The 18,193-nt window shown below is 34.1% G+C and overlaps 1 pseudogene; it reads right to left on the bottom strand.

The window, feature by feature from the left end:
* Positions 1–2,412: 2,412 nt before the first annotated feature.
* Positions 2,413–16,063, bottom strand: LOC101671829 (annotated as a pseudogene).
* Positions 16,064–18,193: the final 2,130 nt, after the last annotated feature.

Here is an 18,193-nt window from a genome sequence, read left to right as displayed (position 1 = left end):
AGGCAGCTTTTTGACCCTTCATGTCATCTTTTTCTATAAACCATACCTTTGACGTAAGAATTCTTGTTCTTCCTGATTACGAGAGGAAGGAAATTCTGTCAGCTAAAGCAATATTTTACTACTGGAAAAAAAAAAAAAAAGAAAATTGTAAATAACAGCAGCAATTTTCCATGATTGGCAAAATGCCATGGCAAAGCAACACTGATTCTCTCCAGGCATAGGAAATTCACATTTTAATCCAGCCACCCCATTCCAATAATTTCAAGGTTTTCTGTTTGTTTGTTTTTGTTTTTAAGAACAAGGAAGTTTATTTTAAGTCATTTTATCATTAAATACCAATGTGCACAGTTTCAGACATTTATAAATATTGTAATATATAGAAAACTGAGGTAATCTTAAAATTATTTAAAGTAATTCAACAATTATTTACAATTAACTCAACCTACATTTGTAGAAACATAATTATGTTTAAAAGTACCCCCAACACAAAGTAATAATTTCACAGTACGTTTCTATAACATTTTTGTCATTCAAATCGCAACTGCCTCGATAAAACCGAAGTTGATTCAATAATTTAGAAACAGCACAATCAGAACTGCACATGCAAACTACCATTAATTCCAAAAAACCAAAACCTTTTATAAAGTATGAGTATTTTCCTACTTTCAACACTGGTTGAAGAAAATATTAGAAGGCAGTTTTTTCTTTTCTTTCTTTTTTTTTTTTCCTTAAGATTATTTGAGAGAGAGTAAGCAAGTGAGAGAGCACAAGCTAGGAGGGTGGGGAGAGGCAGAGGGAGAAGCAGACTCCGTGCTGAAGAGGATCCTGATTCGGGGCTTGATCATGATCTGAGGCTAAGGCAGATGCTTAACCAACTGAGCCACCAGACAACCAAGGAAGCAGTATTTTCTTATTTGTACTAAGCGGAAATTAACTTTAAGATTTAAAAAAAAAAAAAATTGATGTTAGGATACTAGATTAGGTTGCTTTTTATAACATGTAACACTAAATATTTTGAGAAATTCTTGGTTTCACTGGAAGCCATTTCTAATTGCAAACCTTTCTTCATTTGTACTCTGACAGTAAGTGGAGATAATTCTCTGTGATTCCAAATAGAAATTATACTTGTTTACCAGCAATTAATAACTTATTTAGGTAGAAAGATATTCTTGGCTTTATTCCTAAGGTTTTCTTCCTACTTAAGTGTTTAACCTTTTTTGTTCTCCCCTCAAAAGAATCCCAAATATGTCTAAAATTATGCCAAATGAAGATAATTTTATGTGGATTAGTGCTTGTTTGAAAACAATATTTACTGTAGTATTCCACAGCTGGTTTTGTTGTTGTTGTTGTTGTTGTTTGTTTGTTTTTTTTTTTTTGTTTGCTTTTTCCTTTTTTTGAAAACATATACCCAGCTAAAACAATGAAATTAAAAGGTAAGGTATAAGAAATATAGTTGAAGTCTTAATAAAGTATCTTTTATTTTATTGACATAGAACATAAACTTTCAGTGCTGGCTCTTTAAGAAAAAGTTTATCTTTGTAAATATGCATAACTATTGCCCAAAGATTTTTCCCCAAATATTTATACACATAGTAGTCCACTTAAGACCATCCCCATTACAACCTACTGAATATAATGTGCTCTGACTTTATAATGGGCTATCCTCGGTATATAAAATATATAGGCATGTATGTTACACAGGAAGTGAAAAATATAAAAAGGAGAGATGAAAAAAGAAAGGGAAAGTGTCCTTCCCTACAAACCCAGACAGCAGTTCAGTGAATTAGTGAGACTGTGTAAAATGTTTGAAGAATTTCAGTTGTGGCAAATACCTTTCTGAAAAATATCTAAATTATGAGAGCACCAAATTTCCATTTTAAGAATTTAGTAGCCACTCATTTTTAGGGGGTTGGTGTTCACCCCTTAGTCAAGTATGTGTAGTGCAGAGAATCAAATCCTAGAACATCCACATTTGAGTGTGTTTGATGAAAGATTCCAATGAAGGACCTGAATTCTTCCTCCATCTCAGAGAGAGTGGGGCAGAACAGGATGGTAAAGGAGGGGGCTGGCCGGCCCAATCTTAACTCTTGATGTTAAAAAACACACCAAATGCTTCTATTGCAGTCTCTCTGCTGCATTTTCATTTCAAGCCACAGGCCTACTTGGAGGGTTATGCAGCAACTGGCTAATAAATAAAATCAGAGTCTTTGAATAGTGTCATCACATTAACACAATTGCTGGATTTTCTCATTAGGCAAAGAATTCTCATCTTTGGAATCCATGAGTTCGTATCATTTATGTTATACTTGAGATGTACCTTGCTCCGATGAATATCACCATGCTATTCGCTACAAAAAAAAAAAAAAAAGTGTAGACTACAGAAGATAACCAGGGTCACCGCTTTCCAAAGACTCAGTTGTAACCCAACCCACTGACTCCATCACAGCTTTCTTCCATGTACATAACAAATTTCACTTTCCTCAGCATTGGTCTGGGGTTCAAACCACTCCACTGTGACCGCTGACAGATCCTCAGATTCAAGACTCCAACTCCAACTCCAACTCCTTCTGCAGGCCCTGCAACCCAGGGCAATTGTTTTGGGTATCAAGGGCTTCACTACTGGGATATACAGAATATCTTATTGCAGCTACATAAGGATTTTGTTGGTGGTTATTCCTCTGTCTACCTCCAAATGAGTGAGTGGAATTCGATAGTCTCAGGTATCCAAAATCTTCCAGGTTTGGAAACAAACAGCTTCTAATTCAACAAAAGCAATATGGCATTTATTGGTGAACCGGGTGAGCCCACAGTTGATCCCTCTCACACTAGGTTCCCATTAAGGTGTATATAACCCCGAAAACCTGGGGACAAAGTAGCAGCCATAAGAACTATCTACTTCTTTAGCAAGTTTTTCAATTTCCTCTGAGGTCTTTATAATTCCAAGATTGTCTCCTAGCCAGCAAATAACAGCATCAGCTATAGGTACAGAGCCTGCCAATGCATAATACACTGGTTTATCTCTGCCAAGCTTATAACTCACTGTGGTCAGAAGGCCATGTTCAAAAAAATACATACTGCCTGTATTAGATAGTAAGAAACAGCCTACTCCATCTTTTGTTTTGTCCATCCTGGAAGCACATTGGCCCCACCAATGCAGCAGACTGGTTCCCCAAACACCCAGATATTGGTACACCTTCAAGGCCCCAGGTGTCATTAGGTCACAGATCTCAAAAGAACTCCAGAAATTTGGAAGAGTTTTCATTGGAATTTCAAAAAAATTTGCAGAGCTCTTTATCCCATTCCAGAGAATGAATGTCAAAAAACATTATCTTACTTGCATTGTTATATCTGTGCAATGGACACCTCCACTGGCCTCTCCTGTCAAACTCCAAATAAACCATGAATCATTGGTCCCAAAAGAGCACTATCTTCTTCAATAGCCTTTTGGATTTTTCTCAATTGCCAAGGAGCCAAGAAAGTTTCACTGCACAGAAAATAAGTGCTAAGTGGAAGGCCTATCTTGGAATTCTTTTACTAAGATTCTCAATGGTAGACCAGGTTCTTAGATCATGCCACACTGTAGCAGCCTAGAGAGACTCTCCAGTTAACTTGTCTCAGACTATAGTAGTTCACCTCTGATTAACTGACACCAGTAGCCTTTAGGTTGGAAATATCAATATTGAGCTGTCCAAGTTTCCCACATGCTTTCTCTGTATACACATAGACAAACTGCACAGTGTCCTTCTGGTCTTGTTCCACCCATCCTTCTCTTGGAAACTCTTATTTTATTTCCATTTGATGATGAGTAAGTCATCATCTGTGAGGTTTTTGAATTGTTTTTGCCGTTTTTGAATTGAACATCAAAAAGCGCGTTGAGCTGATGCCCTGGTCCACAGTTCCCACCAATGGCCCCAAACTGCTTTTTTCTCCGTGGCTATCATGAAACCAGCTTGAAGTGAGCGGTCTATTGTGGCTTGTTTCCCAGGTAACAGTGGTGGGAGGGGGAGGGGCAGGCCTCTAGACTGAAAGACAAGGCGGGGTGCTACTACAGGACCCCCAAAATTTCAAGGTTTCTAAGAGGATGAAAAATATGTTGTTTCTCTCTCTCTCTCTCTCTCTCTCTTTTTTTTTTTTTTGGATTAAAATAGTGTTAAATTTCTTTTTTTTTTTTAATAAAATTTTTTATTTTTTATAAACATACATTTTTATCCCCAGGGGTACAGGTCTGTGAATAACCAGGTTTACACACTTCACAGCACTCACCAAAGCACATACCCTCCCCAATGTCCATAATCCCACCCCCTTCTCCCAAACCCCCTCCCCCCAGCAACCCTCAGTTTGTTTTGTGAGATTAAGAGTCACTTATGGTTTGTCTCCCTCCCAATGCCATCTTGTTTCATTTATTCTTCTCATACCCACTTAAGCCCCCATGAAGAAGAAGTGGTATATATACACAATGGAATACTATGCAGCCATCAAAAGAAATGAAATCTTGCCATTTGCGACAACATGGATGGAACTAGAGCGTATCATGCTTAGCAAAATAAGTCAAGCAGAGAAAGACAACTATCATATGATCTCTCTCTCTCTTTTTAATAGTGTTTTTCTGCTATGGTATTTTAAGTTCCATGAGTAAAATTAATTACAACAATACTACCATTAACATGTCTACCTATATATTATCTACTCATACTTGGGACATTGCATGGCACATATTAATCACTATTTCAAGTTTTCTTTAAAAAAGTAAGATGCCATTGTATAATAAATGCAGGGACATAATTTATGAGATCTTTTTTTTTTTCTTTCTATTGATTAACAAGTGTAATTATGCCCATTCACATCAGCAAGCTACAGAACTAGTAGTATGCTGGCAAATATTTAACCCACATTCCCAAGATAAAAAAGCCTTAATTTGCAAATTTGCTAAGTTCCATGGTGAACTATGGATGATTCCAAACTATTCATGTGATATTGCTGAATGGTGTACGCTGGAGGAAATGAGAATAGTCAGTTTTCTTGAACAAGTATATTCTTGAACTAGTACTATATATACAAGTTGATATGTGAGAGTTGCCATTGTTTATATCACAAATCAAAAATCTTAAAAAATAACAACCTAAAATACCTATGCAATTACAGATTTTGCAAGCATTTTATCCAAAACTGGATTTCATTTCTTTATTATATATTCTGCATTTTCATCTACTTACTCGTTTTTATTCTAGGATTTTGTCAGCACTGGCTTAGAATTAAATGGGCAAATATTTGGTACATGTGCCATCTCTGTTCTCTACAATATCTTCGTATGTATCATATACATAACTACAGTCCTTCCTCCTCTAACTTAAATCCATCATCCTTCTCCACACAGCACTCCAGAAAGCCATTTCCAATAAAATGTCATTTGACAAGTGGTTACAGCTGCTTTGCCAATCTCACATACCCTTGTTAATACTAACAATGACTAACACTTATGGAATCCCTTGCAGAGCAGGACTCTAAATACTTTTCATATAATTACTCATTTAATCATCCTGACACCATTAAATAAGTTCTATTTTTAAATCTGTTTTTACAAGTAATAAAATCAAGAAACAGAGGTTAAGTAAATTTTGCTAGTCTTATAAATGGAAAGCCTGGAATCATAACCAGACATTTTGACATTCTTACTTGGCTTTGAAATCAAGGTTTTCATTTTCTTCCTTTTAAAATATTTTTTCTAGAGGTCTTTTAACATCCATATCTGCCTGATTCTCCTGCAGTCCCTGTCTCTACTGGCCTTCATCAACCTCATCTATTAAGATCATTATTACACCATGTCTCTCATTGCTTTGAGTAAAATTGAAAGCAATATAATAATTTTACGTTGTCCAATTCAAGACTATGAAATTATTTGTCTTTATCAGTCACTCAGATTTTGAACTCTAAGCACTGAACTGAATTTTTCCTAAAATAGTAACAGAAAAGCTAGACTGGCTGTTTCATTTCATGCTCTATCTCCCTAAATGAGTTGTTCTTATATTTTTTTAGGCATGATATCAATTAAGTACTACTTTTCTAATCCTTCACTGATATTCTGTATTTCAAAGTGGCATACATGCAAATTTTCATTCTTATTTTTTTTACTTTTATTGTGTTTATTATAATTTCAATAAATATCATTAAATACCTAACCAGGTGTTTATGTACAAATATATAACACATTTGAAGAAAATGAAAAAAATTATTTTTTTAAAATAAGAAAATTAGAGGTCAGTGGTGAATTGAAAAGTGTTCTATAGGTACAGTAGTTTTTGAATAATTTTTAAAGTATCTATTTCAATTCTTCATTCTTCTTTACTATTCATCATTCTGAAATTTAAGAATGTTTTAAGCATTCTTAAATGGTTAAAGTCACCTAAAACATGTTTTGAGTATAATGTATAATATGTAATGTAGTATATGTTAATGTAATACATGAGATATATAATATATATTAAGGTAATATATAATAACATATTACATATAAAAATATATACATTTTTCTCTATGGATCTCTTATCCTACAGCCTTGCCCTTGCATTTTTTTTTTTTAAAGATTTTATTTATTTAACAGACAGAGATGACAAGCAGGCAGAGAGGCAGGCAGAGAGAGAAGAGGAAGCAGGCTCCCTGCTGAGCAGAGAGCCCGATGCGGGGCTTGATCCCAGGACTCTGGGACCATGACCCGAGCCGAAGGCAGAGGCCTTAACCCACTGAGCCACCCAGGCGCCCGCCCTTGCATTTTTTTAAAAGATTTTATTTATATATTTGAGAGACAAAGATTGTGACAGAAAGCATATGAAAGATGAGCTAGAGTATAAACAGGGAGGAAAGGGAGAAGCAGGGTCCCCACTGAGCAGGGAGCCCCATGTGGTCTTGATCCCAGGACCCCAGGATTATGACTTGAGGAGAAGGCAGGAGCTTAACCAACTGAGCCACCCAGGCACCATTGCTTTTGCATTCTTTCCCCTCTCTGGGATTTTATTTTTTCCTTCTATGGATACTATCGGAATTAGGTGTGGTATTAATAATCCATCTTTGAAAATGTTTTTTTTTTTTTTTTCCTTTTTTTTGCAGTGGGCTCCATTTTTTGTGTGTGTGTTTTTTTTTTTTTTTTTTCCTTTTGAGAAAATCATCAGGGACCTGATGGAGTTCTAAGGTATCATCTGAAAAAAGCCAGATGTCTACTATCTAGATGTGTGTCTTATTATAGAGCTCTTGTTCCATCAATCCTTTTGTTCATCAGAAAGATTGACTCCTAACAGTTCAATATATGGAACACACATTTTACTAAAAGACAAATGTAATTACCCTAGCCAGGGTATGTTTAAGAACACAAATCTATCTTCAAGTCATACTTAATTTTAAAATAACATATTTGCTATATCTTAATATAGTCAGAATGCTATTTCTTTGTCATCCTAATGTTTATGAGGAAAAAATCATAACATATTGTGTAGTAAAATTTTAAGAAATAAAATATCTACTTTTCTTGCTTCATTCTGTAAGTATACCTTTTCATTATTATATAGACAATTAAATTTTGATACAAGTATATTGTGATGGAATTATTCCTGCTTTTGTGTTTCTGAAAAGTTATTTATTTGTCTTCATTTAAATATATGTTAAATATTATATTTTATTATATTTTACATTTATTTTTTTTTCCAGGAAGAGAATTCTCTGTACCTAAGTATTTTTGCCATCTCAATACTTTAAATATGTTCTTTTACTATCTTTAGCTTTATGGTTCTGACTAGGCATCTGCTGCTTTTCTGTTTTTTGTTCCTTTATATATAGCATTTCATTTTTAAATAGCTGTTTCTAATTTTCCTTTTATTATTGGTTTAAAGCAATTTGATTATGATGTACAACAGTCTGTTTTGCTTATGGCTTATTAAGCTTTTTGGATTTGCAGGCTTATTTTTTTATTGTTTTAAATATTTTTAGATAATATTTATTAAAGTAATTTTTCTATCCCTTCTCTTTCCTTCAAATATTACAGTTATACATATATATGGTCCAGAGCCTACTGAAACTGTAGTCAATATTGTTGAGTTTTTATTTCTGTGTTATATTTTAAATAATTTCTACTTCTATATTTTAAAGATCACTTTTCTGTTATGCCTAATTTGATTTTTTTAACTACAAATCAGTGATTTTAAATGTTTCAGATGCTTTCTAAAAATATATAGAATTCTGAATTGAGCTTTTATCAAGTATCTTTCATATCTCCATTTTATACACTTCAGTTTTCCTATATCTTATTGAATATCTAGAACATAATTATAACTAATTTTGATGTCTTATATATCATATCAAATATTTATTCTATAATCAAATATTCACGTGTCATTTTCAATAGTTTTTTTTTTTTTTTTTTAAGCTGTAGTTATCTACTTCTTTGGGTAAATAATTTTTTTTTTACATGATAACAATTGAATATTTTATCCTTAGGGATAATGGATATTCTCATATTATTTTAAATGTTTTCCAGGGTTTTTTGTTTTTTTATTTTTTTCTTCCCCCTTTGGGTGTGTTTAAAGTTAATTGGAGTGATTTTGATCTTTTGAGATATTTCCATACAGTATTTAAAATAGGGCTAGAGGGCGCCTGGGTGGCTCAGTGGGTTAAGCCGCTGCCTTCGGCTCAGGTCATGATTCCAGGGTCCTGGAATCGAGTCCCGCATCGGGCTCTCTGCTCGGCAGGGAGCCTGCTTCCCTCTCTCTCTGCCTGCTTCTCCATCTACTTGTGATTTCTCTCTGTCAAATAAATAAATAAAATCTTTAAAAAAAAAAAAAAAAAAAAAAAAAAAAAAAAAAAAAAAAAAAAATAAATAGGGCTAGAACATTTACTCTAAGGCCAATTTTATTCATTATTGAGACAATAGCCTTTTGTATAGTTTGAGGGCCTATATATACAAGTTTTTCCACTTTGATAGAAAGAAACAGGAATTCTTGATGCTCTATTTGAGCCATAAGCATTGTTCTTTCTACTTCTTTCAGATTTTTTTTTATTCAGCCTTGCATATTTTCCCTGCATACATGTGTGTATTTGTCACCACTCAGGTGAAGACTTGAAGGTACTCTCTGGAAAACTCCATAGTTGTTTTTCTCCCTCACCCAACCACTCCCTCATTCTCTTATACAGGTCTCTTCTTTCTCATCCTCTACCATGCCACACATATTTTAACTGCTTTGTCATCTCTAAATCCCAGCTGTGTTTCCTCAAATCAGGAATATAATCAGACACTGCATGATGATTTACTCCCTGCACTGCAACCTGGAAATTCTCCAAGTACTCCAAGTACTAAATTAGAACAATCATAGAATATTTCTCATTTGTTTCCCTCTCAGAAATCACTGTCTTGTTACCTGTTGTTCAAACTGTGAAAGCAATTCTTCTATGTATTTCCTTAGTTTTTTTAAAGCTGTTATATCAAGACTGGCCTGAATTGGAAGTACTGAAATATTTTCTGTAAAAGAGCTTCAGATGTATTTTTAAAGTTTTTATTTTAATTCCAGTTAGTTAACATACAGTGCTATATTAGTTCAGGTCAACACTTCCATACATCACCCAGTGCTCACCAGTGCTCACCACAAGTGTCCTCCTTAATCCCCATCTATTTCAACCATTCCTTCACTCACCTCCCCTCAGGCAACAACAGTTTGTTCCCTACAGTGAAGACTCTGTTTCTTGGTTTGTCTCTCTGTCTCTCCTTTTTCCCTTTGCTCATTTGTTTTGTTTCTTAAGTTCTACATATGAGTGAAATCATGTAGTACTTATCTTTCTCTGGTTGACTTATTTCACTTACCATTACACACTATAGCTCTATCCATGTCATTACAAATGTCAAGATTTCATTTTTTATGGCTCAGTGATATTCTATTATATGTATATACCACTTCTTTATCCATTCATCATTCCATGGACACTTGGACTGCTTCCATAATTTTGCTATAATAAATAACACTGCTATAAGCATAGTGGTATCTGCATCACGTTAAATTAGTGTTTTTGTATTCTTTGGGAAAAATGCCCAGTGGTGTAATTGCTGGATAAGAGGGTAGTTTCATTTTTAAATTTTGAGGAACTTCCATACTGTTTTCCAGAGTGGAGGTACCAGTCTGCATGCCCACCTTTTTAAGAGGGTTCCCCTTTCTCCATATGCTTGCCAACACATGTTGTTTCCTGTGTGGTTTATTTTGGCTATTCCATCAGGTGTGAGGTGATATCTCATTGTAGTTTTGATTTGAATTTCCCTGATGATAAGTGATTATGAACATCTTTTTATGTTTCTGTTGGCTATCTAGAGGTGTACTTTGGAGAAATGTCTGTTCATGTCTTTTGCCTACCTTTATCATGTTTTTTTTTTTGGTGCTAACTTGTATAAGTTCTTTATATATATTAAATGCTAACCCTTTACTGGATATTTCATTTGCAAATATCTTCTTCCATTCCTTAAGTAACCTTCTAGTTTCAATGATTATTCCATTTCCTGTGCAGAAGCTTTTTTTATTTTGATGTAATTCCAATGGTTTAATTTTTCTTTTGTTTCCCTTGTCTCAGAGGACATTTCTAGAAAATAGTTGCTATGGCTGTTGTCAAAGAAAGTACTGTCTGTGCTCTCTTTTAGGAATTTTATGATCCCAAGTCTCAGATTTAGGTCTTCAATACATTTTGAATTTATTTTTGTGTATGGTGTAATAAAGAGGCCCACTTTCATTCTTTTGCATGTGGCTTATATATAGCTGTAGCTTCATTTCTGGATTTTCTATTCTCTTCTATTAATCTCTGTGTCTATTTTTGTGCCAGTACCATACTGTTTCAATTACTACAGCTTTGTAATATCACTTGAAGTCCAGAATTCTTATGCCTCCAGCTTTGCTTTCATTTTTCAGGGGTGCTTTAGTTATCCATAGTCTTTTGGGGTTCTATGCAAATTTTATAATTGTTTGTTCTAATTCTGTGAAAAATGTTGTTATTTTGATAGGGATTGCATTAAATATGTAGATATTGCTTTGAGTGGTATAGATAGTTTAAAAATATTTGTCCTTCCAATCCATGAACATGGAATGCCTTTCCATTCGTTTCTGTCATCTTTAATTTCTTTCATCTGTGTTTTATAGTTTTCAGAGTACAGGTCTTTCACCTCTATGGTTAGGGTTTTTCCTAACCATCTTATTATTTTTGGTACAATTGTAAATGGAATTGTTTTCTTAATTTCTACTTCTGATGACTCAATTTTGATGTATAGAAATGCAAGAGATATCTGTACATTGATTATATATCCTGAAACATTACTAAATTGATTTATCTGTTCTAGTAGTTTTTGGTGGAGTCTTTCAAATTTTCTGAATAGAGTATCATACCATCTGTAAATAGTGAAAGTTTTATTTGCTTCTTCCTTACTAATTTAAATAACTTTTATTTCTTTTTGTGATTTAATTGCTGTGGCTAGAACTTGGAGTAGTATGGTGAATAAAAGCAGTGAGAGTAAACATCCTTGTTTGTTTTTTACCTAAGGGAAAAGCTTTTTCCTTTTTTTAAGATTTATTTATTTATTTGTCAGAGAGAAAGGGAGAGAGAGAGCATGAATGGGGGAGTGGCAGGCAGAGGGAGAAGCATACTCCCCACTGACCAAGGAGCCCAATGTGGGACTCAATTCAGAATCCTGATATCATCAGCTGAACCAGCCAGACATCCCAGAAAAGCTCTCAGTTTTTTTCCCAATAAGGATGACGTTCACTGTGGGTTTTCCATATGTAGTCTTTCTTATGTTGAGGTAAGTTCCCTCTAAATCTACTTTGTTGAGGGTTTTAATTATGAATGCACATTGAATTTTGTCAAATGCTTTTTCTGCATCTACTGAAATGATTATATAGGTCTTATCCTTTCTCCTATTGCTGTGATATTTTAGGGTGACTGATTTGTGAATTTTGAACCTCCCTTGTATTTAGGGAATAAATCCCACTTGATCATGCTGAATGATTTTTTTTTCATCTATTGTTGTACACATTGCAAGTATTTTGTTGAGGATTTTTGCATCTGTGTTCATCAGAGATAGTGGCTTGTAGTTCCTTTTTCTAGTAGTGTCTTTATTTGGTTTTGGTATCAGAGTAATTCTGGCTTCATAAGATGAATTTAGAGTTTTCTACTTTTTGGAATAGTTTGTGAAGAATAGGTTTTAGCTCCTTAAATGTTTGGTAGAATTTTCTTGTGAAGCCATCTGATACTGGATTTTTTTTGGTTGGGACTTTTTTGATTACAAGTTCAGTAACTCTGCCAGTAATTGGTCTGTTAAAATTTTCTACTTCTTCCTGTTTCAGTTTTGATGGGTTATATTTTGTGGGAAATTATCCTTTTACACTAGGTTGTCCAATTTGTTACCCATATAGTTTTTCATAATATTCTCTTTTTTTTTTTTTAAGATTTTATTTGTTTATTTGACAGAGAGAAATCACAAGTACACTGAGAGGCAGGCAGAGAGAGAGAGAAGGAAGCAGGCTCCCTGCTGAGCAGAGAGCCCGATGCGGGACTCGATCCCAGGACCCTGAGATCATGACCTGAGCCGAAGGCAGCGGCTTAACCCACTGAGCCACCCAGGCGCCCATTTCATAATATTCTCTTATGATTGCTTGTATTTGTGTGGTTTCAGTTGTCATTTCTTCCCTTTCATTTGCAATTATATTTATTTTTGTCCTTTCTCTTTTTTCTTCTAAATCTGGCTAGAGGTTTATCAGTCATGTACATTTTTTCAAAGAACAAACTCCTGGTTCCATTGATCTGTTGTATTGTTTCTTTTTCCCTTTATCATTTATTACTGCACTAATCTTTATTATTTTCTTTTACTGTTTTAGGTTTGTTTTTTGTTTATTCTTCTAGTTCCATTAAGTGTAAGGTTAGGTTTTTTATTTGAGATTTTTCTTCCTTCTTGAAGTAGTCATGTATTGCTATAAAATTCCCTCTTAGGAACACTTTCACTGCATCCCAAATCTTTTAACCATTGTTTTCATTTTAATTTTCATTTGTCTCCATGTATTTTTTTTTAATTTTTTCTTTTATTTCCTGGTGTACCCACTAATTATTATTAGCATGATATTTAACCTCCATATATTTGTAGTCTTTCCAGATTTCTTCTTGTGGTGACCTCAACTTCTAGTTTCATAGCATTGTGGTCAGAAAATATGCATGATATAGCCTCAGTCATTTTTAATATATTGTGATACATTTTGTGAGCTAATATAAGATCTATTTTGGAGACTGTTCCATGTGCAATTGAAAAGAATGTGTATTCTGCTGCTTTAGGATGGAATGTTCTGACTATATCTCCTAAATCCATCTGGTCCAGAATGTCATTCAAAGGCTTTGTTTCCTTGTTGATTTTATGTTTAGATGATCTGTGCATTGACCTAAGTGTGATGTTGAAGTTCCCTATTCTTTATTGTATTATTACTGATTAGTTGTTTTCTGTTTGTTGTTAACTGTTCTATGTATTTGGGTACCTCCATTTTGGGTGCACAAATATTGAAAATTTATTATATCTTCTTGTTGGAATGTCTTCTTTACTATTCTATAGTGTCTCTCTTTGTCTCTTGTGACAATCTTTGTTTTAAAGCCTATATTTTCCAATATATGTGTCTTTACTTCAATTTTCTTTTGACAGCCCGTTGCATGATTGATGTTTCCCAATTCCCTCACTTTCATTCCACAAGCATCTTTAAGTGTAAAATAAATCTATTGTAGGTACCATATAGATGGATCGTGATTTTTTGGTCCATTCTGTCACCCTGTCTTTTGATTGAAGCATTTCATCCATTTACATTCAAAGTAATTATTGATAGATAATTTTCTTATTTTTTGCTTTTTATTTTTATTTTATTATTTGTTTTGTCATTTTTTTCTGAAGATTTTCCCTGATTTCTCTTGTCTTTCTCTCTTTCTAGGTTGCTTGTTTATTTAACGATATATTTTGCATTTCCTTATTTTTATTCTTCACATATTTATGAGTGGTCTTTGATTTTTGGCTAACATTTGGTTTGTATTTAACATCTGCATATAACAGCCAAAAGTAAGTTGATGGTTATTTAAATTTGAACCCATTCCTTTCTCCGCTTCTCCTCACATTTTAGGTATATGGTGTCATATTTTACACCTTTTAATTTTGTTAGTTCTTTGGTATTTTATCAAAATATTCATTTTCACTGATTTTGTTTTTCTTACTTTTGTACTGTCACTATCAGCCTTTCTATCCCACTCAGGAAGTCCTCTTTAATATTTCGTGAAGGGCTGGTTTAGTGGTCATGAACTCTTTTAGTTTTTGTTTCCCTGGGAACTCTTATCTTTCTATTCTGAATGATAACTCATTGGATAGAGTTCTTGGCTGCAGATTTTTCATAATCAGCATTTTGAATATGTCATTCCACTCTCTTCTGTCTTGGAAAATTTCTGCTGAAAAATTCCCTGATAGCCTTATGAGGTTTTTTTGGCATGTTACCATTTTCTTGTTATTGCTATTTATTTATTTATTTATCTATCTATTTATTTATTTATTATTTTTTGGTCCATTATATTTTGTCATTTTAATAATAACTCTTGATGTGGATCTGCTTTTGTTGATCTTGTTGGGGTTCCTCTCTGCCTCCTGGATCTGGATATCTGTTTCCTTCCCCAGATTAAAGGAAGTTAACAGCTATTATCTCTTTAAATAAATGTCTTGCCCCCCTTTTCTCTCCCTCCTTCTTATGAGACTCAAAAGGGAAATACTATTACATTTGATGGAATCCAGCAGTGTCCTATCTATTCTTATTTTGCATAATTCTTTTTTTCTCTTTTGTTCAGCTTGATTACCTTCCATTATTCTATCCTCTAGGTCATTATTTCATTATTCTGCTTCCTCAAGCTTGCTGTTCACTTCATCAAGCATATATCTCATTTTATTTACTGAGTCCTTTATCTCTGCTATTTTATTCATTAGCTGTGTGTTAAGGGTCTCATTCATACCTTCCACTGTTTTCTCAAGTCCAGTGCTTATCTTTATGATCATTACTTTAAATTCTCTATCAAACATGTTATTTATATCTGTTTTGCTTAGACCCCTGGACACGGTCTTGTCCTGTTCTTTCTTTTGGGACAATTTTTGCTATCTTCTCATTTTATCTAAGTTTCTGTGCCTGTTTGTCTGTGTTAGGAAAGTCATATATGTCTCTTGTTCTTTGGGGTAATGATCTTATGAAGAAGAGGTCCTGCAGTACTCTGAAGCATAGGGTCCCCTATTTCCCAGGGCCTCTACTGTTGTGTCCTGGACATTTTATCCTTCAGGCCAGTCATCTCCAGAAACTCTGGCTCTTGTGGACAGTGTTTGGTCTCTTGCCTGAAAAGGTGCATTTTATTTTATTTTATTTTATTTTATTTTATTTTATTTTTTAAAGATTTTATTTATTTATTTGACAGATGGAGATCCTAAGTAGGCAGAGAGGCAGATAGAGAGAGGGAGGGAAGCAGGCCCCCTGCTGAACAGTGAGCCCAATGAGGGCTCGATCCCAGGACCCTGGGAACATGACCTGAGCTGACGGCAGAGGCTTTAACCCACTGAGCCACCCAGGTGCCCCAAAAAGGTGCATTTTAACTAGATGTGCTGTGTGCTGCTTGTGAAATGAGACAAGTTTCTACCACAATTGGAACTGAGGTCCTGCAAACCTTTTGGGTGAAGAGATATAGTGTGGGCACAGGTTTGGGCCTGTCTTCTGGGAGAAAAGACCTACAGTGCTGGGAGTGAGGCAAGCATAACTGGGAAGGGTGGTTTCACCAGGGGGTAAAGAGCAGAGCTTGATGTAAGCAAATTAAGTAGAGTTGTTGCTCTGCTGGTTCCTACAGGTGACTGTGTTTATGTTGAGAGGTGAGAGAGAGAAATGGCAACTTCCAGTTCCTTTGTTCCCAGAGGGATCTCTTCATGAATGTTTCTCTGTCAGTTACCCATCTCCAGGGCCAGAGCTCCCTCCCCATTGTGGTAACCATGATCCATTTCTCTTCCAAACATGTCTCCACACCTCCTACCTTCTTTGATGTGACCTCTTCTCTATTTTTAGCTGTGGAATTTTTCTGCCTGACTTCTGGTCAATTTCTGGGATATTTAGGATGAATTGATAGTTATCTAATTGGATTTGTGGGGCCAGGCAAGACTAGGATCCTCCTACTCTGCCATTATCTTCAAAAAAAAAAAAAAAAAAAAAAAACAAACCAAGGGTACCTGTTTTATTTAACTAAAATATTAAACAAAACAAACAAACAAAAAACTTCTGTATATTCAAAGTTAATTAAACAGTGTTTGTGTGTGTATGAAAAATAAACTATATATATATATATATATATAAAACATATTTATCTGAGTTAAAACAGAGACACTGCTCTCAGATTGTTCATAGTCTAAAGGAAAGACAGATAAATAAATAAATGCATTAAAGGATCCATCAAAGAGTACAACTTCTGCAAGGGACCAACAGGAGCCAAGAAATGGATTCGACATTTCATTAATAAGAATAACAGTTCTGATACCTCTGACAGCAACAACAACAACAACAACAAAAAAAAAAAAAACAGAGATTTTTCCCAATAGATATTTACTTTTCATTCTAGTCACAATCTTACATATACCAGATGAATCTTTTTGGATGTCTCTCTTTAGTTAATGGAAGGCGTCAAATTTCTCTATTATGCCATAGCATCTCTCAGAATTCTTCATTTCCAGCAGCATAAGTATGAGAAAGAGGATTAGTCAAAGATTTCTTGGGAAATAATAAGAGCCAAAATGCAAATTGGTATATGTCACATTTAGTTACATCAGTTAACTAAATGCCTTCTCATGACCTGGACCTGACCGACCACATAGGTAGCCTGGAAAATAACTTTATGTGGGCTCAGGAAAAGTAAACAGGGTTGGGAGTATTTAGCTAATGTTTTTCACAAGCCTGTGTGAATGACTTAAAAAGTCCACTTTATTAGAATGGGTAGGGATACTGTAAAGTAGGAGGAAAGAAGCAATTTGTAAATGAAATGATTCAGTGCTCTGACATCCCAACAGTAGCCTTCAAGATATATGAAATAAGTAACATGGTACTCTCTCGTTTATTGGAAAAGTAATGGTAATTATAAAAGTTAAGTTTGGAAAAATTCATGTTAGAGAAATATGTAAGTTTCTCAAGGAAAATATCAGTTAAATGAGCAGAATTTTGAAAGTTTTTGTTTTCTATGGTCGTACAAAGTATTTAAGTCATTAATCCAAATATTTCATAAATAGAAATTATGAAAGAGGAGAATCAAAGTCAATTTCAAAAGGAAGTGACATAGAGATTGTTGATAAATAAAAATGTAGGAAAATAGAAGGGAGAATTTCAAAATAGCCCCAAAGTCAACTTAATCAATATCTTTATGAAGAACAGTGACCATGTACATATAGAACTTCCTGGCAAACTTAAAAAAAAATTGGAGGCTTAAGTCCAGTTTTACTGGTAATAAAAGTAATGATGTTATATATTTTGCCTTAAAGGCGTATGAATAGAAGATCAAGGGAACAAAAGGAGAAAAGAGTGTCATAAGTGAAACGAGTTTGCTCTTCCAGAATAGAAAAGAATTCCTAGATCATTTAAAGATTCTATATCAGTGGTTTATAATATCTTTCTGGTGTATCATTATCACATATTGAAAAGTGTCAACCTATAAAGTCATTTAAACTGCACAAGATTAGGAGTTAAAATCCTGTATGTGACTAACTAGTCACAGGAGTATTTAAAGAGAAGTGGAAATGTCAAGAACATAAATTAGTTTTTAACCTCAGTGGAAGTCTTGACAAATGCAAGAACATAACTTTTGAACATGGGAGGAAAATTCCCTTCAGCAACCATTAACAGCTTATCAATGTTCTACCCTTAAACGTGAGAATGCTTTATCTGAATACAAAGTATATTAGTATTAACGGAAATATCTTCCTACTATTTACAACTATCAACAAAAACACATTTGCACAGATGTGCAAAAGAACTGTAGATACAGATGCTTGAAAATATTTGTTTTTGATTTGAAATTTCTGTTGATCTACTTATAAATAATAGCTGCCATTTTATTGAACATGATTTTATGCATACTTACTACATATAATACATATAGTATTTCC

The sequence above is a fragment of the Mustela putorius genome, unplaced genomic scaffold (assembly GCF_011764305.1).
Source record: "Mustela putorius furo isolate JIRA1106 unplaced genomic scaffold, ASM1176430v1.1 tig00000460_pilon_pilon_pilon, whole genome shotgun sequence".
NCBI classification, from domain to species: domain Eukaryota; kingdom Metazoa; phylum Chordata; class Mammalia; order Carnivora; family Mustelidae; genus Mustela; species Mustela putorius.
Note: the sequence above shows the minus strand (reverse complement) of the source record. Positions and strands in the feature narration are given on the sequence as shown.